The following is a 26,622-nucleotide window of genomic DNA, read 5'->3' as shown; positions in this document are numbered from 1 at the left end:
CCCCAAACCAGCCCTTCAGCTGCGGCTCACACCCACTCAGGTGCTTTCCCGCCTGCCTCCCCTGCCTTCTCTCATTCCTGGGTGCTCTGATGAGTGCCTCTAAACCCAACACTGGGAGTCCCTCCCCTCCCCGTCCCAGCGGGGCTCACCCCCCCCCCCCAAGCCCTGGGTCAGTCTGTTTGCGCCCCTGCATTTGCATGCACAGTCCAGTTGGAAGAAAACCACGGCGTCGCTGACGGTTTACTGTGTCTGGTCACAGATCTCCGCCACTGCCAGCAAGGCTTTTCCTGTCCCTGGCCAGACCCCTTTCTAGTCCTCGAGGCCCGATTCCAAATCCACCGCACGCAGAGGCACCCGAAGGTCCAGGTGGTGGCTGGCGCACAGGCCTCTGCGGGCGCCCGGGGCCCAGCGGGCAGCCTGGCTCGGTGCAGAGCTGAGCTCCGAAGCAGGGCATCTCCCACAGTGACCCGGGGCAGGAGCCAAGCACCAGGGCAGGTGAGGACAGGACGGCGGGGACGGGGACACCCCTCTGGGGACTCACCGGCTGTTTGGGGGGAATCTGAGGGTCCTGGGCTCCCACCCTCACCCTACGTGGGTAGAATCAGAGCAAAGGAAACAGTTCCTATTGAAACTTTTTATTCCTAGATGTGAGGCCTGGGAGACTCAGAAAACACACAGTTTAAGTAAGAGGCTCTTCATAAACTTGAAAAAGGAAAAATGCCTCCTTTATTCTTAGGAAAAATCAAATCTACCAATCCAGGCAGTTTGTTTCTTAAAGGGAACAGACTAGTGATTTCATCTTTAAGTCAAAGGTCCAGAGGGTGGTGGGTCATTTCTATAAATTGGCATCTTTGAGTGAAAATGAGTGAGGGGTGCAAAAAGCCAAAAATTGATACTTCTGTATTTAATAAAGAAGTAATGTTTTTATAATCAAAATACAAAATATGACAAAACCCCAGGGGTTTCCCAGTACCTCCGGGATAGTCTAGATTCCTCAGGACAGGGTCCCAGGGCCTGAAAACCATGAGCTGCTTCCTCACCCATGACTGGCCCTGTCCACCCAACCTCTGCTCCAGCATATTCTGGAAAAGGCCCTGATTTCTTGCCTCCCTGCCCTTGGAGGATGCTTCTCTCTTTAACGGGCTGAGTGCTTTGTCCCCCCTAAATTTGTATGCTTAAGCCCTAACCCCCCTTGTGATGGTATGAGGAGGTGGGGCCTTTGGGGGGTAATTAGGGTTAGATGAGGCCATGAGGGTGGGTCCCTCATGATGGTATTAGTGGCCTTGGAAGAAGAAGACAGGCCTTGCTACCCCTTCACCTGCACACACGCACCCAGGAAAGGCCATGTGAGCACCCAGCCAGGAGGTGGCTGTCCGCAAGCCAGAAAGGGAGCCCTCACCAAGAACAGAATCAGCTGGCTCCCTGCTCTGGGGCTTCCCAGCTTCCAGAAATAAGTGTCTGTTGCTTAACCGCCCGGTGGTATTGTATTATAGCAGCCACGATGGACGCGTGCAGCTAGCAGATAGCTGCTCAGCCTGTAAGACTCTGTTCAATCACTGCTCCTCCCCGTAGCCCTCCTCCGCCTGAGATCCAGGGAACCAGTCCCCCTCCTGCGCCCTCAGAGCCCTCTGGTCCCAGCACTTCTGCAGCTCTTGTTTGATGGCGTCAGACCCTCTGGTTCCTGTCTGTCCTGCCCACCACACGGCACACTCACGGCCGGGGTCAGGTCCTGCTCACCTGTATCATCATCCCCCGACCCGGCCGATCACCATCTCCATCACTGTGTCGACGTGTCGTAGTGACTTGATAAATTAGTCTTTCGAAGAAAGTTTCTTTTTATATCTCTGAACTTCTTGGTCATCATTAATAGTGTCACAGAGATAATCTTCGTTATTAAGAAGAATGGCAGGGACTTCCCTGCTGGTGCAGTGGTTAAGAATCTGCCTGCCAATGCAGGGGACACGGGTTTGAGCCCTGGTCCAGGAAGATCCCACATGCCATGGAGCAACTAAGCCCACGAGCCACAACTACTGAAGCCCGCGTGCCTAGAGCCAGTGCTCCGCAACAAGAGAAGCCACCGCAATGAGACGCCTGTGCACCGCAATGAAGAGCAGCCCCCGCTCGCCGCAACTAGAGAAAGCCCGCGCACAGCAAAGAAGACCCAACACAGCCAATAAATAAATAAATTTACATATAAAAAAAGAAGAACAATTAGAAATATAATCATCATTAAAACAGGATTTACCTAGTGCCTATGGGTGTGGGGACAGAAGAGTTAAACAGAATCTGTGTCTAGAATAAAATTCACATGTAATCCCTGATATCAAGGACTTTGTGGTCTGATCAGGGTGGCAAGACATGGGATTTAGAACCATGGGATTTTGAGGTTGAGCAGGTGTAGTTAGACAAAATAAAACAACAAACTAACAAGTGTCCAGATGGTTTTGATGTCGGGGACCTGCTCCAGCACGGTTCCATCTCCTGTAGCACGGCCACTGCAGGCCTGGGGGGTGGTCCCCACTGGGAGCACATGGAGGTCTTAGGGGGCCCAAGCTGGGCTCAATGTCAAAGTTGGGGGAATGGCTTCCCCCACTGGGTTACACTCAGGTAAAGGGCCCCCCCAAAAGTGTCACAAAGTGTAATGAAAGTTTTGGTCTTATTCTCTGACCTCAGAACCTAGACAGGAATCCGGGGAGATTGGCTGGGATGGCTTCAAGGAAAAGATGACTTGCTGCACTCAGAGTCCCTACTTCTCTCCAGCAAGGTCGTTCCTGGGCCAAGACTGTCGCGTCATTTCTTATTTCCTTACAGAGTTCTTCCCAGAGAATCCCCTCATTCTCCCTTGTGTCAGTTCAGGCCCTTTGAGACACAGATGCCGAGACCAGAGGAAACATGCGAGAGATTCACTGCATGAACATTTGTGACAAAGGGGAGGGGGGCGCAGGGGTGGGCAGGGAGGGCCTTCACCTGCAACACAGGTGTGACACCTGGGTGGGGGAACGGGGGCAGGAAGAGCCTCAGACCTGAGTCCTGAGGGTCCCGGCTGGGCCAGCAGGGAGTTGCTGAGCTGGAGCTGCCCGATGAGGCCTCCCTTAGAGGGCGGTCTGGCTCTAGGACGCCCTGGGCACCCAGAGCAGTGGGTCAGGCGTGCTGGCCCCGGTGGACCCAGGGGTGAGGCACCTGGAGGCCGTCAGTTAGCCGTGCTCCCCGCAGAGGTCCTTCTGGAGGACTGCCCCTCCCCTGAAGCTAGGGCTTTGCTGGAAGGCCTGTGAGCCGTGTCAGATCCCCAGCAGTGAACATGACCTGACTTCCCTCCCAGGAGGAGGCAGGCCCCCAAGCAAGCCTCAGCCCCCTGGCTTAGCAAGAGGCCCACCTGAACCGTAGCAACGAAAAGCGGTAAGGGGGCACTCGAACTGCAAACACCATATAGCAGGCAGGAAGTTCATGGTCACAGGTGTGCAAAAGTAAATCCCGTGATTTACTTAGGTAGTTAAGTAGCTTCTCCGTCAGCTCCAGCTTCCTCTGCCAATTTGGGGCCACCTTCGTGAATTCAGAGCATTCCTACCCCTGCCCGTCCCCAGGGTCCCACACACGCCCCGTATCCCACCTGTCGTCGTGACACTGGGGGAGGATGGCCTCCCCTGGCTTCGCTGGAGGTCGTCTCAGGCCAGCCGGCCTGGGGTCATCAGCCTGTGTCTTGGCAGCTCTCCTGCTGCCCCTGGTGCTGCCCGAGGGGTGGGGCTCAGACAGCCCCCCTCAAAGCCACTGCTGGAGCTTCGGTTGTGAACGTAGCTGACCTGTCTCCCTCTCTCCACCTCCTGCAAGTAGCTTCTGCATTACGACGCTTCTGCAGCGGCCTCAGGAAGGGCCGTGACCTGGGGCGAAGCAGCTCTCTTCAGCTGTGGCATTTCCGGGAGAGAACCTACAGCTGCACGTCTGCTGGTGACACTTCCAGCAGCTGGGGGAATAGATCCTTCCTTCCTGAGAGAGGGTCCGGGAGGGATCTCCCTGGCATGAGAATACTTGGGTGCAAATACTGTGGCAGCGTGGACCGCTACGCACTCCCTCACAGTGCTGTGAGGGTGTGAAGGTAAGGAACGCGGAATTAACACCAGCGTGGTTCGGACCTGCAGACCCATCCCTCCCCTTCAGAGGGCGTGTTCACGTGACCTCTCACCCACCAAGCACCGTTCACTCTGAGGGGAGGTGTCCCACCCGCCGGCCTCTTGCTTCTCTCCCTTACCTGTTCTCCCCTGGACCACAGGCTGTCAGGGGATCAAAGCAGTGGATGCAAACAGCCCGTCAGCCATCAGCCAAATCGGTTTGGAAGGGTTCCCAACAGCCTCTCGCTCCTGTTTCCCTGGATAAACCTCGAGTCGCGTGGTTACAGTATCTGTGCGGGGCGTTTTCCCAGCATTGCTGCTGCAGAAGCAGAAAAAGGCTCTGGTGCCCCGGGACGGCCCCGCTCCGCCCATGCGGAGGAGAATCACATACTCAGATGGTGTGAAACCCAGCCTAGAGCCCAAACCGAGACCCTTCCCTGATTTTCTGTGCAATCCAGGTAGCAGGGTTACGCACGTCTCTGCTATGGTCACAGATGATGAGTCAGAGCTGGGGTAATCTGGTAGCACCCCCAGAAGTGCTGCAAATAAGCCAGGGAGAACTCGGCCTCTCCTCCTGTGCCGGACCCACCGGGGCCGTGCTCTGTGACGTTTCGGCTCTAGAAGAGCTCCTCTCTCCTTTCCAGCCTCCGTCACGGACAGGACCGCCCGAAGTCCCCACCACCAGCAACTCACCGCTTTTGATGATAAGGAGAGTCCTTCTCTCACGGCCTCTTGGTTGAACTTGGAGATTCCCCTGGAAGGGGGCTGCTTGGAGACACGGAATGTAAGCCTGGGGGGGATCTTGAAGAGAACCCAGTTCTGTGTGCTCATCACACTGGCCACTGCAGCCCCCGTGGAGGCACTGGACAAATGCCTTGCAACAGGGACTTTCCTGGACTCTGCACAGGGAAATCTCCCTTAAGCTGGAGTGTCATTTAAAACATCATTTTTATAGGAAAGCAAAACCAGGGTACAACGTGGTGCAGAATGCCAACTTTGTGTGAACCTTTAAAGACATTGTGATGTGTTGGCCGCTTTGGACAACTGCTCCTGAGGGCTGTGGAGGTGCTTTGCCCCAGCAATGCCTTTTCTGGGTGTTAGGATTTGGTTACAAACAATGATGTGGGTTTTTTTCCTCACACCACCAAGCAGTTGGCTCAGTTCTGACGCTGTCCACCTGGAGAGAGCATCAGGTCCCACAGGCGAAGGGCTCAGTCCCACAGACCACTCTCTGCCCCCCCACTGCAGACACCTGTCACAAGCCCAGGGGGTCACCTGTGCTTCTGACCTCCTGGCACAGGTCAGAGGTTCCCATGACCCCGTCCTCAGGTCCGATTAACTAGAGTGGCTCACAGAACTCAGAGAAACGTTTTACTAAATTCCTGGTTTATTGGGAAAGGATATGACTCAGGAACAGGCAGATGGAAGAGGTGCACAGGGCAAGGTGCAGGGAGGGGCTCAGAGCTTCCACGCTCCCCCTGAGCAACCAGTCTCCCCAAATCTCCAAGTTGTCACCAACCCGGAAGCTCTCTGAACCTTGTCCTTTGGGGGTTTTATGGAGGCCTCATCACATAGGAACTATCGATTAAATCATGGCCACTGGCGGTTGAACTCAACCTTCAGCCCCTCTCCCCACCCCAGGGGTGAAAGTTCCAATCCTCTAATCACGAGGCTGGTTTTCTCGGCAGCCAGCCCTCATCCTAGGGTTACCTAAGGCCTTTCTAGAAGTCACCTCATTGACAGAACAAAAGACACTTTTATCACTCTCAACACTTAGGAAATTTCAAGAGTTTTAGGAATTCTGTGCCAAGAATTGGGACAAATATATATCTCTTATTATAAATCACAGTATCACAGTATATACCCCAAAGAATCAAAAGCAGGGACTCAAACAGATACTTATACACTTGTATTCGTAGAAGCATCATTCACAATAGCTGAAAGGTGGAAACAGCCCAAGTGTCTATGGATGGATGATGGGTAAACAAAATGTGGTCCATGCACACTGTGGAATACTATTCAGCCCTAAAAAGGAAGGGAATTCTGACACAGGCTACGGCATGGGTGGACCCTGACGACATCATTCTAAGTGAAAGAAGACACAAAAGGACAAATATTCTGTTCTTTTGATGTCCCTAGGGAGGAGGGGTGTTGGGTGATTACCGTTTACTGGGGACAGAGTTTCAGATGGCAAGAAGAAAAGGGTTCTAGAGAGGATGGAGGTGATGGTCGAACACAATGTGAAAGGTCTTAGCACTGAACTGTACTTTTTGAAATGTTAAGATGGTAAAGTTTGTTATATGTATTTTTACCCCCAATTTTAAAAGGTTGGGGAGCACACGAGACAGGTTTCAAGACCGGGTTGTCCCCGACGTGTCCGTTCACAGGGGTCAGAGGCTGAGGTCGGAGCATGGAGGTCCTTTCCCGGGTGCCTGGGTGGTCAGTGCAGGGCCTGAGCCCAGGGTCCCTGAATCCCGCGTCCGTGCTCTTTCCTCAACCCTCACTCTTCATGGTTCCTCTCCCCGCTGGCAGGAGAGATGCAGGTGACGAGGGCAGTCAGTTCAGGTAAAGGTCGCAGCGTCGCTTGTGCCGTCTTGACTCCCACCGCCCTGTCCAGGCCTCTACCGCCTGAGTCCCTGCCATAGCCCCGGCTGGTCCCCCACAGCCTCTGGTACCGCCTGAGTCCCTGCCGCAGCCCCGGCTGGTGCCCCACAGCCTCTGGTACCGCCTGAGTCCCTGCCGCAGCCCCGGCTGGTGCCCCACAGCCTCTGGTACCGCCTGAGTCCCTGCCGCAGCCCCGGCTGGTGCCCCACAGCCTCTGGTACCGCCTGAGTCCCTGCCACAGCCCCGGCTGGTGCCCCACAGCCTCTGGTACCGCCTGAGTCCCTGCCGCAGCCCCGGCTGGTCCCCCACAGCCTCTGGTGGACCGTCTCCTGCAGGTACCGCTGCCGCACGGCGACAACCACGGCACAGCCCTGTCCCCAGGTGGTCCAGGGATTCCCATTTTCAAAAACAGAAATGGCAAAAAAAGTTTCTACTTCAGTGCAACTCAACCGGTCAGGCATCCTGTCCTCCTAGAAGCAGACGTCGAGATGGGATCAAAGGTCTAGGAGACCAAAGGGGGAGAAATAGTCAGTACCTTGAAGGGTAAGCAGGTGGGAGCAGGGTAGGCAGGCGGGACCTCTGACCACCATGCCGGTCTGAGCCCTGGGGAGAGGAGGGGAAGAGCCTCAGATGGTCCCGGCCAGACTGACCGGGAGCCCTTGGCCCGAAGCTGCCGGGCGCTAGTGGCCCTGCTGTGCCTCGCCGTTGTCCAGGAGCACCTGGAGGACGTGTGGCCAGCCGTGGACACCGTGAGCAGCCATAGCTCAGCGGGGGGGGGGGGGGTGAGCCACAGCCCAAGAGCATCCCTTCTCCCAACCTCTTACACAGAGACAATTCCTCCGTCTGCCAATGAAGCTCTCCCATGGCCTGGTCCCATGTCCACTGAGATGCTACATAGCTTCAAGGCCAAAGCCGCCTCCACCTCAGAACCTTCCCTTTGTCCCGTCTCTCCTCGAGGCCACGCCCTGTGAGCCTACCTTGTGGCACCTGCTACATTCACCCAGATCTTTGCCGTGTGCAAACTCTACCCCCTCGTCTAGACGGCCCCCGGGGGCCGGGCCGGTCCTGTCCATCCTCGCCGGGCTGCTCTCAGCACGGCATCTTCTGTCACTCCACCAAGGGCGTCGACGTGGAGTCTGTCTAGTCAAGTCAAATTAGCGTCCTCGCATTGATGGCCTCCCCGGAGGGGATGCCCAGTTCCGTGCCAGTGCTGGGCCGATGACCGGGCGAGCCCAGCCAAGGACACAGGACGGGTCCCCTGTGCTCGTCCCTCCAGGGGCAGCGTCCTCGCCTCTGTGCACTGACCTGTCGTCTGATTCACGTGGGGTGCACGCAGCGAGCCATCCGGGGTTCAGGAAGAACAGACCTTGGGAGGCGGCCTTTACAACTTAGCATGACACAGAGACCAGCTACGTAACTTTTAAAATAACTTTAAAAGACCCTAGCAACATGTAAACAGTAGGTAGTTAATATCCCTTCAGGAAGAGATAACTCAAGGAACGCCGAATTTTGAGGCTACAGAGGAAGGGAAAACGAGTCGGAAGACGGCGTTTGCTGCTTCACGGTGTTGCCCTGGGCCAGCCTTGCCCCGAGATGAGCCGCAGGTCTTTGGGTCTGGACGGAACGTCCTTTTACCCCCATTTTCCCTGCTGTCCTGCTGACGCTTCTTGCAGGACTCGGACTCCTCTGCCCTGGGCCATCCGCTAAAGTGGAAACGCAGCTGACCCCTCCTAATCGGGCAGAAATGGACAGAATGAGCTAGTGAGTTGTTCTCCCTTTAAAAGGAGAAAAGAAGAGAAAGAGAGGAATGAAAAAGAGCTAGAGCCACTTCGGGAAGAAATGAGCTACCTTCACGGAGGCACGAGACAGTTCTAGAAGTAACCTCTGAAGCGGAAAATTGACGACCGCCTTCTTCACAATATTTACTGGGACTGAAAACCCACTGTCAGGGGGTTATAGAGCAGACAGTTGTACTTTGAGGGAAAAAATAAAGTTTCATGAATAGGAAAAATATTTTTAAACGGGATATTTTCAATAAAAATTAGGTGTCCCTTATTCGTCATTGATCTAACTGCCCTCATCTGTTCCTGTGATGCACTCGATACATCTTACTCACAGGGGTGCCCCTTCGCTGCCCACGGCTACCCTGGCACCACCCCTGGACCACATACAAAGGTGCTGAGGGCGAGCCCTCCAGCACACACGGTGGCAGAGCCTAGACGGGGGTCCGGGCTGCCTGGGATACAGCCGTGGGACAGCCTGGGCCTCCCCTGCCCATTTCCCGGTACACTGAACAGAAGGCAGCTTCTGGGCTGCCACTTGCAAACCACCCTGACCACTCTGGCGATCCGTGCTGCCCAGTCACCCGCTGAGCAGCTGAGCTGAGCCTGCTGGAGAGGCAAGGCAAAGCAGGAACCCCAGCAGGCGGGTCCCCCCAGCCTCTTGGCCTCACACCCACACACCCTCTGCTCCTACGACCCCTGTCCTCACCCGCTTCCCTCCCCAGGGGCCAGCGCAGCAGTGGCACAGGAATCCAAGGAGGTCGCCCGAGTCTATGGGTGGGGAGGTCGGGGTGGCCCCAGCCACACTGTGTGCTGGCTGTCACCCCGTGAGGTCCCCTTTCCTGCTGGTGGCCCCTGCTGCCAGCAATGCCTCGGGGACCCCGTGGCAGAGTCAGGCTAGACCCTGACCCCAAAGGAAAACCTAGATGAGAGGGAAACAGAGACAGAGGCACAGAGAGGGAAGGACAGAGACAGAGGGAGGCCGGGAGAAAGCAGGTGAGCCGAGAAGCAGAATGAAGAGAGTGTGGGCAGGCGTGGGCCACGCGGGCAGGCTTTTCCTTGTTTTCTCTCTGACGGCTTGAAAGTGCCTTTCAAATGATTCACTCTCCTCCCTCTCCAGGGAGCAGCAGCCACGTGCCTCGAAATGTCAGGAGACAGTGAGTCCTGCACTCCGCTGACCCTGCAGGGCCCCTCGGGGGGCACCGCCAGGCCCAGTGTCCACTCGGTAACCACTTCTGCTCAGCAGGTGACCTGCAGTCACAGCACACACGATTAGGAAGGCGTTAGGGAAGAGGTCTCCCCGCAAAGGTAGACCCAGGCCTGGAGTCCCCATCACGACTCACGCAGCCCCTCCCTGAGGTCCCAGGGTCCAGAGCTCACAGCTGGCGCACGGGACGGTGATGAATGAAGGCCTTGAAGAGGAATCAGTTCCCCGCTCACAGGCAGAAGTGGAGGGAAATGTCCAGATGTGGCCAGATTGGGTCTTGCATTAGCTAGACCCAGTCTTGACCATTCACACGTCCACTTCTTGAGTAACCTCATGTGACAAGTCCCCCAGCCTCTCGTGACATCTGTTTGGAGAATGGCAATGCCTGTCCCACCGGGTTGTGCTGATATGATCAGAGAACCATTTGTGCGAGGACGTTTTATCTGGTGGCTGGAAGTTACTCAAGAAAGCAGAGAGCTTGGTCTGCGGGGGGGCGGGGGGGGGCGGGGGGGGAGGCGTACCGGAGGGCTGGGGGCTTGGCTGGGGGTCAGGGGCTGAAGCTGCCAGCTGGAGAGGTGGTGCATCCAGGCGCCAAACCAGAAAGACACCTGGAAGCTGCCAGATCCCACAGACACGGAGGGAGGACCGCAGAGGCCACACCTTCACAAGCGGATGCGCGAAAGAACAGATTCCTGGAGTGGCCTTTGCCCAACTTAACCTCCTTACAAGCTTGTTTTAAAGAACAGCCTTTCTGATGATAATCACTGAATTTTAACACCTTCCTCTTCTGCCTTTGACCAAGATTTCAGTGCTTTGCATGGAAAACTTTCAGGGTTTACTCATTTCTTTCTAATCCTTTGTAAAGCCATTTTCTGTCTTGCCAATATTTTAGCATCTTAAGGACCCTTTCCCCAATTTTACTGTCTACTGATTTACCAAAAAAAAGAAAAAGAAAAACGTTCGAGCTTTTTATAAGTTTCCAGCAATAGGTTTGGAATGTCTTCAGGTCCCCCCAGGTGCTGATCGCAAAGAAAGGAGAGGCCGCAGAGCAAGGCGAGTGTCTGAGGCCGGAAGGAGGGAGGGCTGCGCGTCTGAGGGAGGGGGACCGTGGAGCCAGTTTTCCCCCGCCCAGGGCAGTCAGTCCCTCCCACGCTGGGTTGGGATGACTCCTGTGCCCCAGAGGAAGTTGCAGAACTGACGGTGCAGCTTCTCCGCCTTGCTCTGTTTCCACATTGCTCCCCCTGACCCAGCCCGACGCCGTGCGTGGGACACCCGAGCGGTCCTGGGGAGAGGTGCGAGCGGGGAGGACCCAAGGCCTCCTGCCAGCGGCCACGGAGGGAGGGTCTGCGTCAGCCTCAGCCTGTGGATCCATCGTGATGTTTCCAGCTGGAACGCCTGGGGTGCTCACCTGGGCCCCCCTACTTCTGGGAGGCCCCGCAGACATTCCCCCATGGAGCCCACGGTGAGGCTGACCGCAGGGGCCCCGTCAGCCTCAGGCAGCTGGGCACTCGGAAGAGGGGTTATGACTCTTGGCTCCTGGACGAGAGGGGCACGCCCGGGCCACACATCGAGGTCTGTGGGGCGGGGGGAGGGAGAGAGAATCTGGGGTTCTGCCTTTATTAGGGTCCAGGGTGGGGTGCCTAGGGTTTTGCTGGTTGTCTCTTTATGGGTGAGTTTAAAACATAAGAGCAGGAATTAAAGCACAGGAAGGGGAAAGCAGGCTTAATTTTATCTTCTATCTCTTTTTAATCTGGGTCACCCTGGCTTTCTAATAGGGGAGCTTAATGGATGGGGTGGGGGGCTCTTTAGCTAGCAGTGATGCTGGGAAGGTGTTTATTCCAGATGAGTGTCTTTGAAGTGGAGACGCCACTTACATCACCATCAGAAAAGCTAATTGCCAGGCGCTGGCGCTGCAGGGAGCCTTCTGGGAAGTAGCTGCTCTCCCTGGGTTCTCAGATGACAAGTTATCTAAGACACCCCAAGCCGGAGCCACCCTGAATTCCTGACCCAGAGGAACCCAGTGAGATAATCCGTGGTCGCGTTCCTCTAGGCTGTGACATTTGGGGATTATTGGTTATGCAGACGGAGGAGGAGGCCGACAGCAGGGGAGGAGGCTGAGGCCCAGATCCCAGGAGCCCGCCCCCGCCCGCGGGGGCTCTCGGGCGCCAAAGCTTCTGGAACGGATCCCTGTAAGCTTCATAAGCAGGTAGAAGGAACAGGTATTTTGTAAGTTGGGACATAGGACAAACTGGTCATTGTGGCAATGATCCTTAGATGAATTGACTTTCAGCGCGTTGGTTTTCTGTGAATAGCCTAGAGCTGGGATAGATACCTAGTGTGCTTAGACTTTGGAATCCTAGAACCGGGGTTTTAGAAAGCCTTTCCTCTGAAATGTGCTAAGGTGGGGCTTCCTACGAATGAGTAACATTAAGGTAGTTTGTAGCTGAGTTACAAGTCTCGGAGACAAATCACTTCTCTCTCTGTCTCCCCCCTCCTCCCCTCCCCCTCCCCCTCCCCTCATCCCCCCTCCTCCCGCTGCTCCCCCCTCCCTCTTTCTCTGTCTCTGTCTCTCTCTCCATGTATCTGGGTCATTGTAAAACAAAGGTAATCAATTCCCTATCCAGAGGTGACAGTACTTCTACTTTCTGATAATCTCTGATTATGTTTGGGAATAAAGTCGCCTCTGCAGGATGATGGTAAGAATGTAATTTACAGGTAGAATAAAAAGAAATAGAATTCATAAATAACATCTCCACAGGTGCTTTAAAAATGACTTTTCCACTCTCCCAAAGATGTGGGTGCCTACTTCCTCTTGTAAACACCCAGGATTGCCAGCGAGCGAGCCAGCTGCCACCGCTACGAAAGGTTTCTGCGAAGCACAGTCTGAAAACGCCAGGTTCACCCACTGCAGGAGGGTGAACCCCGGCCTCGGTCCTGGGCTCGCGGTCGCCACGTGAGGCCTGCTCCATGGCAGTGCCCCCCATCTCTGAAGTGTGCAGTGGTGCGTGTACAGTGCTGGCGGCCAGGAGCAGGGCCGCCCCACTGGCCTGGGGGTCTGGGGGGGAAGAGCAGCCGTCGGAGGACTGCGTTACAGGAGGAGGGCCGTCCGTGACGGCTCGGGGATCAGCTCTGCGGAGTCTTCAGGAACCGCAGGCTGGGCCGGTGTCTGACCGCAGCCCCCGTGGCTCTGCAGCATTAGGCTTGTAAATTCTCTCTGTTTCCATCTTCCCCGATCTCCTTGAGGGCAGGGCCATGGCCCAGTTGTCCTGGTGTCCCCGCCCAGCACTCAGCCCAGGGCTGGCACGAGGATGGGACTCACGGGTGACTGCTGAGCTGATCGGAGGGGTTAACTCACGGCTCCAGGACGGAAGGCAGAGCTGGGGATGGAGGGACCACTGGGGCTGCCCCGGCCTGCCTGATGGCCGGGGACGGCGGCGCTGCGTGGTGGCTCTGAGTGACGGGCCTTGTGGAAGCGCCAGGCCCGGGCAGGTGTTAAAGCCTCAGGCGGAGGCTTCCCGGGGGCCCTCCCGCTCACGACAGGGTCACTGGGGCCTGGGGGAGACCCGCTTCGTGGAGTCACGGGGGCCTCTGCCTGAAACACATTTCCAGTAAGATGCTCCCAGGCCTTTCCTCCCTTGAGGCCCAATAAAGGAGTTGTCTGTGCTGCAAAGCGCACGCCTGGTGTTCAGCACGCCACCTCTGGCAGCCTGCAAGCCAGCCAATCAAGACGCCCACTGACAGGTGCCCGGCAGCTGGGGTGCCTCCCTCCTGAGCTGAAGACCGGATGCAGGGAGAGCGCAGGCGGAAGGAAAGGGCCGGCCACAGGGTAGTGCTCAGGCCACTCTCTCCCGCTCTGCCTGTGTGTCACCATTCCTCTCTATGCTCCTCCTTTCCACTTTCCTCACCTCTGCCTAACTTCCCTCTCTCCTTCCTTCCTTCCTTCCTTCCCTCCTTCCTTCCCTCCTTCCTTCCCTCCTTCCTTCCCTCCTTCCTTCCTCCCTTCCCTCCTTCCTTCCTTCCTTTTTTCCTTCCTTCCTTCCCTCCTTCCTTCCCTCCTTCCCTCCTTCCTTCCCTCCTTCCTTCCCTCCTTCCTTCCTTCCTTCCCTCCTTCCTTCCTCCCTTCCCTCCTTCCTTCCTTCCTTTTTTCCTTCCTTCCTTCCCTCCTTCCTTCCCTCCTTCCCTCCTTCCTTCCCTCCTTCCCTCCTTCCTTCCCTCCTTCCCTCCTTCCTTCCCTCCTTCCTTCCCTCCTTCCCTCCTTCCTTCCCTCCTTCCCTCCTTCCTTCCTTCCTTCCCTTTTTCCTTCCTTCCTTCCCTCCTTCCTTCCTTCCCTCCTTCCCTCCTTCCTTCCCTCCTTCCCTCCTTCCTTCCCTCCTTCCTTCCCTCCTCCCTCCTTCCTGTCTGCTTCTCCGCCTTCCTCTCTCATCTCAGGAAAGAACTTTATGTCTAGTCATTCTCCTCATTTCATAGCCCACTCTCTCCACCAGTCCCTGAGTTTTCATTCTATTTTATTATTTTTATAATATAGTTATATGCCATCCTCATATCCTCCCCTCCCCTCAGAAAGGACCTATTCTAAAGGGCTTAATATATGTCCTCAAGTAAGCAATGATCCCTGAATACATGGGACTATTCTATATATGCATATTTCTAGGTACAATAATTTTCTCATTAAACACACAGATCTGTACAGTTTGACGCGTTCTTGATGAATGCATGCATTAGCACAATCACCCCAGTCAAGATGTAGCCGTAGAACATCCTCATCTCCCCAGAAAGTTCCGTCATGTCCCTTTCTAGTCATCCCCACTCTTCAGAGGCACCTACTCCTCACATTAGTTTCCTCCTCTGGGCTGACATGAGGATGTGGAATCACACAGTGTCTGGTCCATTACATCTGGCTGCCTTCATGCAACACAATGTTTTTAGAGTCACCCCTGCAGTTCTCTCCCTCGCTCTGCTGAGCTGTGTCCCATCATGTGAGTGCGTGGACTTTATCCATCCATCAGCTGGCACACGTTTGGGTTCACTCCACGTTTGACTATTACGAATGCAGCTGCTATGAACGTTTGTGCACGTCTTTACACGGGCATATGTTCTCCGTTCTTTTGGATAAATACCCAGCAGTGGGATCGCTGGGTCACTGGGGAAATGCATGGTCAACTATATAAGCTGCTTCCAAATCGGGTGCCGCTGGACACCGCCGGCAATGCTGACGTATTTCCACTTTAGTGGGTGGCTGGGAACATCTCGTTACAGTTTTACTTGACGTCCCCCTGATGGCTCGTGATGTTGCTTATCTTGAATGTGTTCATAGGCCATTTGCATGTCTTCTACAAAGAGTCTAGACCCTTTGCCCATTTTAAAAATTGGGTTGTTTATATTTTTATTGAATATTTTTAGAAGTTCTATACATATTTTAGATTTCTGTACTATAAATATTTTCTCCTACTCCGTAACTTACCTTTTCATTTTCCTAATGGTGTCTTGACACGCAGACAGTTCTTATGTTAATGAAGTCTATTGTATGAGGATTTTGTTTTGTTTTGCTTTATGGTTGGTGTTTTTCCTTGTATGACCTAAGAAAATGTTGCCTATATTCACCAGAGTTCAAGAAGGTATTCTCCTCTATTTTCTTCTAGAAGATTTATATTTTAATATTTTGTGTTTAAATTTATGACCCCTCTTTAGTTAGTTTTTATGTGTAGTGTGAGGTAAGGGTTGAGGTTCATTTTTCTTTCCATACAGTTTTTCCAGCACCATTTGTTGGAAAGACTTTTCTTTCCCACTGAATTTCCTCGAAGCTTGTGTTTATAATTTACATTAATAGCATTGTACTACAATTTCCATTGTTTCTTAATTTTTCTTAACACAATGTTTGTAAGATCCACCCGCATTGCTATAGTCAGTCATTTAGTTATCATCCATTCATTCAATCATTCAATAAATGGTGGAGAGAACAGAAAATGTCTCTATTCTCATGAGGTTTATAATCTAACGAGGATATTGACCAAAGTAAATAAATATATATAGCCAGTAAGAGCCATAAGGAAAAATAAAGCAAGATGAACAGAAAGAGGTTTTTTGATATTGAGTTGTATGAGCTGTTTATATGTTTTGGATATTAACCCCTTATTTGTCACATCATTTGCAAATATTTTCTCCCATTCAGTAGGTTGTCTTTTCATTCTGTTGATGGTTTCCTTTGCTGTGCAGAAGCCTTTAAGTTTCATTAGGTCCCACTTGCTTATTTTCACTTTTGCTTCCTTTGCCTGAGGAGACAGATCCCCCACAATATTGCTCTGAGGTATGTCAAACTCTTAGGTTTTCTTCTAGGATAATCTTTTATTTTTAAATAGATTATTTATAGTCATTTTATACTTTGTTTCAGATAATCCCAGTGTCTGAAGTCTTTGGGGTATAAACCTATTTTGGGGAAATTCCCTTGTGGTCCAGTGGTTAGGACTCCACACTTTCACTGCCGAGGGTCCAGGTTCGATCCCTGGTTGGGGAACGAGATCCCACAAGTGGTGCGGCGTGGCCAAAAGAAAAGAATAATGATAATAAAATAAATCTATTTTGGGCTATTCCCTCTGACTCTCACTTCGGGAAGCTTGCCTCCTCATTATTTTAATCTATCCATATATTCAGAATATATTAAAGTAACGTTGCAGGGCTTGGGCTCCGTCAGAAATCGAGCAGTCAGAAGTCCCCACCCCGTGGAGCTTACATCCCAATGTGGGCAACCTTCATTCCCACTGAGGTCACTTGATTCAACGCTTCATTTGTTGAGGGCAGACGTACAGGCTAGACTTACTTGCTTAGGGATTTGACACGGTGCTTTAAAACATTTAAAAATTTATTGAGCCTCAAGATGTTTTCCACGGGAAGTTTTCCAGGACGTCTAGTCTGCAGTACTCCTGGAAGCACTCAAATATTCTCTTTTCAAAACCCAGTAACTTCATTTGGTTCTCATTATTTCACCTTCATAGTTTGAGTATCATTGCTCAGATACTTGAAGATGTGTATAAGCTTATTTAAATGTTTTGCTCTGTTTGGCCTGTTAATTCATATTTGTCTGGTGTAATCTGTTCAGTTCATGATGTGACTTTTTGGTATCTGCATTCCTTAAATATCTCATTATTTGTTCCTCTGAGCTCATACTTCCTTGGTTCTGTCAAAGCTAAGAATTGCCCCTCCTCCCATAAATAATTAGAAAATTGGAAAACAAATGGGCATGATTAGAAAATCTACAACAACAAATGCTGGAGAGGGTGTGGAGAAAAGGGAACCCTCTCGCACTGTTGGGAATGTAAATTCATACAGCCACTATGGAGAACAGTATGGAGGTTCCTTAAAAAACTAAAAATAGAACTACCATTCGACCCAGCAATCCCACTACTGGGCATATACCCTGAGAAAACCATAATTCAAAAAGACACATGCACCACAATGTTCACTGCAGCACTATTTACAATAGCCAGGACATGGAAGCAACCTAAGTGTCCATCGACAGATGAATGGATAAAGAAGATGTGGTACATATATACAATGGAATATTACTCAGCCATAAAAAGGAACGAAATTGGGTCCTTTGTAGAGATGTGGATGGACCTGGAGTCTGTCATACAGAGTGAAGTAAGTCAGAAAGAGAAAAACAAACATCATATATTAACGCATATATGTGGAATCTAGAAAAATGGTACAGATGAACTGGTTTGCAAGGCAGAAATAGAGACACAGATGGAGAGAACGAGAGTATGGACACCAAGGGGGGAAGCAGGGGTGGGGGTGGGATGAGTTGGGAGATTGGGATTGACATGTATACACTAATACGTATAAAATAGATAACTAGGGCTTCCCTGGTGGCGCAGTGGTTGGGAGTCCGCCTGCTCCCAGGGCGGGGACATGGGTTCGTGCCCTGGTCCGGGAAGATCCCACATGCCGCTGAGCGGCTAGGCCCGTGAGCCATGGCCGCTGAGCCTGCGCGTCCGGAGTCTGTGCTCTGCAACGGGAGAGGCCACAACAGTGAGAGGCCCGCGTACAGCAAAAAAAAAAAAAAAAAAAAGTCAATGAGACTAATTCTCTCTGCTAGAATCTGATCAATACATAGGAAATTTAGGGAGATTGGGTGCCGGAATACTGAGCACAGTACTTGTATATTTTAGTGGCGTACATCCCAGAAACTATGAACACATTCTAGCGCACTGTTTCTCAGTCATTTTTTTCATTATCAGCCCCCTAAGGGGCCCTTTCAAAAGCTTTTTTACAATTGTTCCATCGCCACGAAATTTTAATACCACTGTTACACTGACCCCTTTGTACGTACCAGTGTGTGTGTGAGTGTATTTATTTAATAGAGTAAAATTTTTCTGCCCCCTTGGGGTCAGTATCATCTCCACTGAGACCGTATGTGGTTTATTCCTTCAGTCACTTCAAACGTTGTAAGTAGCACCTTTACGGTTATTTGCCTGCATTGCTATCTTCTAGCAACAATAAATTAGAAATTAAAGAAAAAAATTTAAAACCTTTCTAGTAGCATCCAAAAACGTGAGATATTTAGGGATAACTCTGACAAAAGATGTTGAAAATTTGGCAATGAAAACTATAAAACATTGCTGAGAGAAATTAAAGATATAATTTCAATGGAGATGTACACCATGATCACCCATAAGAGGCTTCAATGTTATTATGCTATCAATTCTCCCCAGATCGATATATGGATTTGATATCATTCCAATCAAAGGTCCAGAAAATTTTTTAGTAGAAATTAGCAATCTATTTCTAAAATATATATGAAAAATAAAAAATCTACAATAGACAAAACAATTTTGAGAAAGAACAAAGTTGGGAGATTTATACTGCCTAATTTTAAGATTTACTGCAGGGCTTCCCTGGTGGTGCAGTGGTTGAGAATCCACCTGTCAATGCAGGGGACACGGGTTCAAGCCCTGGCCCAGGAAGATCCCACATGCCAAGGAGCCATAAGCCCGTGGGCCACAACTACTGAGCCTGCGCTCTAGAGCTCGCAAGCCACAACTACTGAAGCCCCTGTGCCTAGAGCCCGTGCTCTGCAACATGAGAAGCCACTGCATTGAGAAGCCCGCGCACCGCGACGAAGAGTAGCCCCCACTCGCCGCAACTAGAGAAAGCCCGTGTGCAGCAACGAAGACCCAGTGCAGCCAAAAATAAATAAGTAAAGATTTATATTTTAAAAAAAAGACTTAGTACAAAGCTACAATAATCAAGACATTGTGGTAATTGTGTGAGGATAAACATATATATATCAGTGGAACAGACTAGAGAATCTAAAAATAGACCACACCCATAGTCAACTGCTTTTTGGCAAAGCTGCCATGGTATTTCAATAGAGAGAGGATAGTTTTTCCAACAAATGGTGCTGGAATAACTGGACATCCATATGGAAACACATGGGCCTTGACACTTACACCATATAAAAAATTAACCCCAAATGGATCATATGCCCAACTGTGAAAGGTAGAACTATAGAATTTCATGATGAAAATCTCTGCCATCTTGAATTAGGCAGAGAATTCTTAGACATGACCCAAAAAGGAACAAATGTAAAAGAAAAAATGATAAATTGGACTTCATTAAACTTAACAACTTTGAATCTTTGAAAGACACTGTTAAGAAAATAAAAAGACTGAGAGAACATATACCTAATAAAGTACTAGTATTCAGAATATGTAAAGAATTCTTGCAACTCAATAATAAGACAACACAGTTAAAAACATGGGGAAAATATTTGAACAGTGCCTTCACCAAACAAGATACACAATGTCAAAAACACACAAAGATGCTCCACATTAGATCACTAGTCATAAGAGAAGTGCACATTCAAACCACAGAGAGGACTTCCATGGAGGCACAGTGGTTAAGAATCCACCTGCCAATGCAGGGGACACAGGTTCGATCCTTGGTCTGGGAAGATCCCACATGCCTCGGAGCAACTAAGCCATGCGCCCCAACTACTGAGCCCATGTGTCACAACTACTGAAGCCCGCACGCCTAGAGCCCGTGCTCCACAACAAGAGAAGTCACCACAATAAGAAGACCACGCACTGCAAAGAAGAGTAGCCCCTGCTTGCCGCAACTAGAGAAAGCCCACATGCAGTGAAGACCCAACGCAGCCAAAAAATAAATAAAAATTTTTAGAAAACCCCACAAAGATACTAATATACACTATTAGAATATCTGAAGTTAAAAAAGAAAAAAACCCTGATCATAGCAAGTGTTGCTGCTGACACTGCAAAATTGTACCGTCGCTGTCGGAAGTCCTTTGGCAGTTTTAAAATAAAGTTAAACCTCTATGTTCCATATGATCTAGCATTCTGGCTCCTAGGTATTAACCCCCCAAAAGGGAAAAGCTGTACATAAGTGCTTACAGCAGCTTTCTTACAGCCAAAATGTGTAAACAGCTCCGAAGTCTGTCAGCTGAACGGCGAGTCAAATTTTGGCGCATCTGTACGACGCAAGACCCCTCAGCAATAAAAAGAAACAAACTACCAATCCGCTCAGTGACACGGAGGAACCTCAGAAGCGTCACGCTCAGTGAAAGAAGCCAGACCCCACAGAAGCCGTATCATGTGATCCTATTTACATGAAACTGTAGAATTCCAGAAAAGGCCAAACTGTAAAGGTAGAGAGCAGAACTAGCTTTGGGGGCTGGGGAGCAGGGGCGGGGGGGCTCAGGGGAATTCTGTAAAGGGTCACTGATGAACCTTGTGAAGTGATGAAATGATTCCATATCTTGACTCTATACCGATTTGTCAAAACTTCAGTAAATTTCATTTTAAGTAAATTAAATAAAGCTGATTTTTTTTTTTTAAAGCTAGGGCCCTAGCTTTTGTACTACTTCCTAAACTTAGGAATGAGTGGTAGGGGGAGGGTCTGGAAGGATCTTCCAGGGTTCAACAGCCCCTGCCCGCTGTTTGCCACAGGTCGACCTGCGGGGGGTTGGGGAGCACTTCCGGAAGTACCAAGATCTGCCCCGCGGAAGGGAGGCGGACAGGAGGGGGGACAAGGGGTGTTCGGAGGTGGGCGGGCTCCCGCGGCTTCTTCCACTGTCCGCCCTCCTTTGCTTCTCACCCCTGCCAGGCTCTGGGATGTCCGCATTCTATCTTCTCACCTTTGACTGGCTCTAAGCTGCTGCTGCCGTTCTTACTCCCCATCTCTCCCCGCCCCCCAATAAAAGTGGGAGTGATGCTGGAGAAAAGAAGGGGGCGGGGCAGAACGCGGAAGCTTTCCACACGCGCCCGCGCCCCCGGCTCCCGTGGTCTGGGTCCCAGAACCCCGGTTCTGTCTTCCCAGAGGTGGCTCACAATTCTTGCTCTCAATTCTGGGAACCATCAGCTATCTTCTGGCTTCTAGGGTAGAGTTCCAGGGGGAGAGCCAGCCACCTGGGCTCGTCCGTGATCACTGCAGTCAGCAAATTTCAGGCTAATTTTTGGCCTTGAATCTTCTTGTTTGGATAAAACCTGGATTTGGATTTTACACCTGTACGAAACAGCCACCGGTGGCTCTGCGGGAAGTCGAGGTGGGGTTGGGTCTCCGAGTGCAGCCCCAGGGGCAGAGCTCAGAAAAGTCGAGAAAGGAGAAGGAGGCACCCGGGCCCAGAGCGGAGTGGGATGAAGGGCGCGGGACAGAGAGGGCTGCCATGCGCCTGGGGCAGCAGGAAAGTTTGGCAGAGCAAGGGATGGTGATAAAGTTGGGAAGGTGGGGGTGGGGTCAGTTCGGGGACCTTAATGACAGGTAGAACGCTGGCTGCTCAGAGCAATAGCAGAGAACCTACAGCTGATGGGGTTCAGCTCCTCCTTTCACAGCTGAGGAGACAAGGCCGAGGACAGTCAGGGGCTGACCCGTGTCACGGTGAGTTAGTGGCAGACGTGACCCCAGAATTCTGTTCTCCAGACACTCAGAGCAGCACTGATGACAGCAATGCCTTCTAATGGTGTGCAGACGAGAAGTACCAAAGTTTTCTGAAAACGTCTATCTGCGGAGGAAGGAATATGAAATGATCAGACCATGGGAAACTGACATCGCAGTTGGGTCTTTGAAGCCAACTGGGTAAAAGGGGCTTCTCCGATCAAGTGGGTTCACCCGCTGCCTCACCGATGAATTCTTGCACAGGCTTCAAGAGTGGTCAGTCAACTTGGTCACGTCCCCAAGCAGGCTGCTGCCTGCCTCAAAAGCAGGTGAGCAAGCGTCCAGCCAGGTAAGCACTTTGGCCCTGAAATATACAAACACTGGCTCGACCTCTGGTCTCCGTTTCTCACTGTCAGGTTTGGTTGATGTGCAAAGAACACACTTTCCACCAGTTTGGCCATTGGTTAATTGCTCTGGTGGAAAATTTTCGAGAAGTCCTCTTGCTCTGTGCCTCTAGTCTCTGGCCATTACGTTTTTTAGTTCACAAAGACGGAGAGAGAGCTTACGAGATTGTTTTTCATTCTCAATCTGGGAGCCAAGTATCTTATCCTATTAATTGTTCTGAAACATTTCATTCTGCCCTTTCTCTTCCAATACAACAACTTTTTGTCACAAACCACTCCTTGTGGCCTGCGGAAATTAGGCACCAAATTCCCAGCTTGGCCATTCATGTCAAATAAGAGACCATTAGTAGACTTCGATTAACTGGATGCTCCTGGAAGAGGCCAAGAATGCCGACTGGGTCTCTGCGGGTCTGCTGCAGAAATGAGCCTGGAGACGGAACGGTCCACGTCTTGATTCCGAGCCAGACATCTTCGGAATGACCACGGTGGACAGTCAGCTTCTCAGCTTCGTGAACAAATGCACCTCCATTATCTACTCATGGATCTGCTATCAAAGGTCTAATGGGGACTGTTTCAAACCTTGGGACTGACTGGAGAAATCGAAATGAAATTTATCTTGGAGGCAGCAAGTATGAATGGTGTGTGCCTGGGTGCACATGCACTAGGTTTATTAGGTTACAAAAAATAAAGAAACCCCCCAAACCCTTTGTTACGATATGCTCATACATGGCCCCACCACACACAACGCACTTTTCCCCCAATACGAAACGTGAAAATATAGCGTCAGTCACCCTGGAAGTGTATGGTGGAAAGAAAATGGACACTCCAGTTAAGATAATCGGCACAGATTACGACTTTTCTAAATGTGTGTGAGGTTTTTGCATTCCTTCCATCTAATTCAGTATCAGAGTTCACGGCACATCCTAGTTCCCTGTGGTTCGGAAGCACCTCAATTCTTGAAAAATTCTGCTTCCTTCAAGACTGCTTATCTGCTGCAATAATTACCGATAAGTCTGTCAGCATGAGGAATGGCGCTCTGCACGGCTCTGAGGTGGCAGAGGGTGGTGGGCTCCTCTGCATTCACCTCGATAATCTTTATCGCTGCGTAAACAGTGAGACACATTATCATGATTCATGCTCAAGTCGCTTCCCAGCTCAACACTGATTCCAGAGCAATTCTCCCTAATAAACTGCTTTATTAGGGCTGAAAGGCGACAGCAAGAAAATGTCAAAAGACCGGGACAGTCTGGACTTGGCGAGGTGGCGATGGATCACTGTGCGATCAGACACACGGAGCAGCGGATCTAAACATCCTGCTGAGAACGGTTCACTGACAGCACTTTTAATTATGCTCATCGGAGAGTCCATGTTAACCTGAGTTAGCAGACACCAGACACAAAGGGTAAATTCCAGATCTGTGTTGCGAGTACTTCCTGTTTCAACATCCTAAAACTTACAAGAATTAAATCAGCATGTCCCTGGAAGGCTACTGAAAGGCTGGGGTTAGGGAGTTACTCTAAAAATATCTGAGCATGAATGGGATCATATTCCCAGACAAGTCCAGGCTTCTCTCATCTCTGCCTAGTGGGAAGAAAATCTTCAGTGTAGGAAAATGATTCTCAGGCTGGCACCTGGGCACATCTGTGATCGCCAAGCTGTTTCTAGCGAACCACTTTCCCTCCTGGGAGAGAGGTAATGTCCAAATGCTACAGATGGGACCAGAGCCTATGAGATGTGCCTGTCTGTTCCAAGCCCAGAGGAAACCAGACCCTCCCAAGGTTCCTCTCCCTTTAGGACTGCATCGGTTCCCACTGTGCGGGGTTATTTTTAAACACTGGTATAAAATGTGCTGTGGCCCAGCTGCTCACCATCAAGACCAACATAAGGTCAATTTTATACAGTTGCTCTTTCCTGAAGAGCCAATGTTAAGTGACCCAAAAGGCCAGTTTTCCCCACTAATAAAGGTATTTGTTCTTGGAAAGCTGCCGTTGTGCTGTGAAACTTCTCTTTCCCTGTTTTACTAACGCAAACTTTGAACCTTGAAAATATTGGTGGATTTAATTTTCATACTCTCGGGGCTCGGATGACAAGGTACCGGCATGGCTCAATTATGTCCATTAACAACGAACTGAGCCTGAATGAGTCAAATCCACTGAGAAGCCCCAGATCGTACAGAGCCCAGGTTTAGCCAACCACATGTCTTTTCTTTTTTTTTTCTTGTGTCTCAATAAACTTTAATCCATGCCATCTAAAAATACAACAGCTCAAAATTATATTTACATGCATTGCAAAGAAGACCCATCCTTTTTTTTTTCTTTTTCACATTTCTTTTCAATGAGGTTTGAAACCTTTCAAATGGTAAGAATTTTCATCTCACCCGTGAAATAGTCAAGTGAGAAGCTGTTGCAAAACAGGGCTGTGAGGAAAGGAGGGGGATCCCGCACAGACCAGGGAGCCAGACTCCCATGGGGTCACATCCAAGTCCTGCCACTCACTGGCTTAGCTGAGCGCGTCTAGTGCCTCTCGGTCTTGTCCTCTCTGGGTGGGGCGGGAACTTTGTAGGACTTGTGAAAACTGGACAAATCGCATACGTAAAGCTTCTTAGAAAGGGCTGCCTGGCGTCTGCCATTAGCATCGTTACAAATGCAGAAGCTCTTTTTTGTTCGTTGACCCTCACCAAATTCCTGTGAAGAAAGGCTCATTTTACAGATGAGGAAACTGAGGCTTAGAAAGGTTAAATAAAGTACTCAGGGCGACAGAACTAGGAGGGAAGAGCCGGGCGTGTTTGCTGCAAAGCCCCATCGACAGGAGGTGTTCTACTTTGCTTCTTTTCTGAGCTGAGCAGAGTGTTTATTTCTAGTGCTTTGCATGATGCCTTTTCTCCCCTTCCTTTCATCCCTTCTTTCTTTCCTCCCTTTCTCCTTTCTTCCCACAGAATATTTTTAGCATCTCCCGTGGGTAGAACGCCCTCTTGATCCTCAGGAAACAGTTACACATCATTAAAACGGGGCTGAAAGCTTTCAACTGGCTTTTCCTTGGGGCTCATTCAGCGCCCCAAGGCACCATCCCTGCACCGTCAGAAACTCGGAAGTCGCGAGCCCATTCACCTGCCCCCAAACGAAGTTTTCCCAACTCCCTCATCTAAAAGAGGGCCTCCTGTCTTCCAGAAGACACCCGCCTCTGCTTTGGTTCACCCCCAAAGAAGTGTATTGTTTCAAGGAGACAACCCTGCAGGATTTTCAGCAGCTCAGAGGCGCTGTATGTTCCGGAATTCCCGCGGCCAGTGCTGACGTTTGTGTCATTTTATTCTTTTTGAGAAAGAGAATGCATTAAATGTGAGTCCAAAGGTGATTTTTTATTTTTTTGCGGTACGCGGTACGCGGGCCTCTCACTGCTGTGGCCTCTCCCGTCGCGGAGCACAGGCTCCGGACGCGCAGGCTCAGCGGCCATGGCTCACGGGCCCAGCCGCTCCGCGGCATGTGGGATCCTCCCAGACCGGGGCACGAACCCCTGTCCCCTGCATCGGCAGGCAGACTCTCAACCACTGCGCCACCAGGGAAGCCCCCCCAAAAGGTGATTTTTAAAGACGTGTGTAACTGCTGTGTTTTCTTAAAAAAGAATGAATGATTAAACAACAAGTTTCTACTGTATAGCACAGGGAACTATATTCAATACCCTGGGATAAAGCATAATGGAAAGGAATATTCAAAAGAATATATATACATACGTATATGTATACCTGAGTCACTTTGCTGTACAGCAGAAATTAACACAACCTTGTAAGTCAACCCTACTTCGATAAAAAGAAAAAGAGGAAAACCATGGAAAGTAGCCCCAGCCCAGAACATGCTCAGGGTGGAATCACGTCCCTGTGTGGTCAGCACAGTCCCCTCAGCGCCCACGCTGCCCCGAGATCTCACCACGCAGGCCCTGGAGGTCAGTGTAGCCGCAATGGACTCAGCTCGCCTGGTCTTACTCGCACGCTGTGAGCGTGAGTCCGTGTGCGTTTCCTCCCAGCGTGGGGAGCTGCAGGGACTGGGCTTAGAATAGGAGCCCCCTGGTTCTCACGGGCAGCAGGGCTGCAAGGACATATGCTGTGTTGACGTGAGACAGCACTCCCAGTTGCGGGGGTTACCGCGCCCCTTCGGTGATGTTCCTGCCGCTCTGAGCCCTTGAATAACAACGGCAGATGCTGGCTGACTCAGACGTTCCGGGGCTCCAGCAGGGTGGCGGGGCTGAAACCAGAGGAAGCCAGTGGCAACCACTGCCACTGCTCACCCTGGCCCTGCTCCTGGGCTGCTGTGTGGACAGACACAGGGCTGGTTTTTCATGAACAAATGCCATCCTTGGGGGGTTTGGAGCTGCTGGTCATCCAGAGGTTTCTCCCCTCCCTCCCACCCAGAGCCCCAGCAGATGCCCAGCAGGAAATGGGGGCTCTGAGCAAGCAGCCGTGCCCGGGGACCAGCCAGCGATCGGGGGACTCAGAACGGCCTCAGGAACCTGGGATAGAGTTTCAGGGCCAGTGATGATGAAGACGGTCTATCCTGACCCTTCTGTTTCCCTTGAGGAAGAGCCTGGCCTGGCAGCTTGTCCCCCTTCCTTGTCCGGTCAACACCCTGCACTTGTTTCAGGTTGCT

The sequence above is a fragment of the Grampus griseus genome (genome assembly GCF_964374135.1).
Source record: "Grampus griseus genome assembly, chromosome: 10".
Taxonomy (NCBI): domain Eukaryota; kingdom Metazoa; phylum Chordata; class Mammalia; order Artiodactyla; family Delphinidae; genus Grampus; species Grampus griseus.
The sequence above is the reverse complement of the archived record's forward strand: the minus strand, read 5'-3'. Positions refer to the sequence as shown.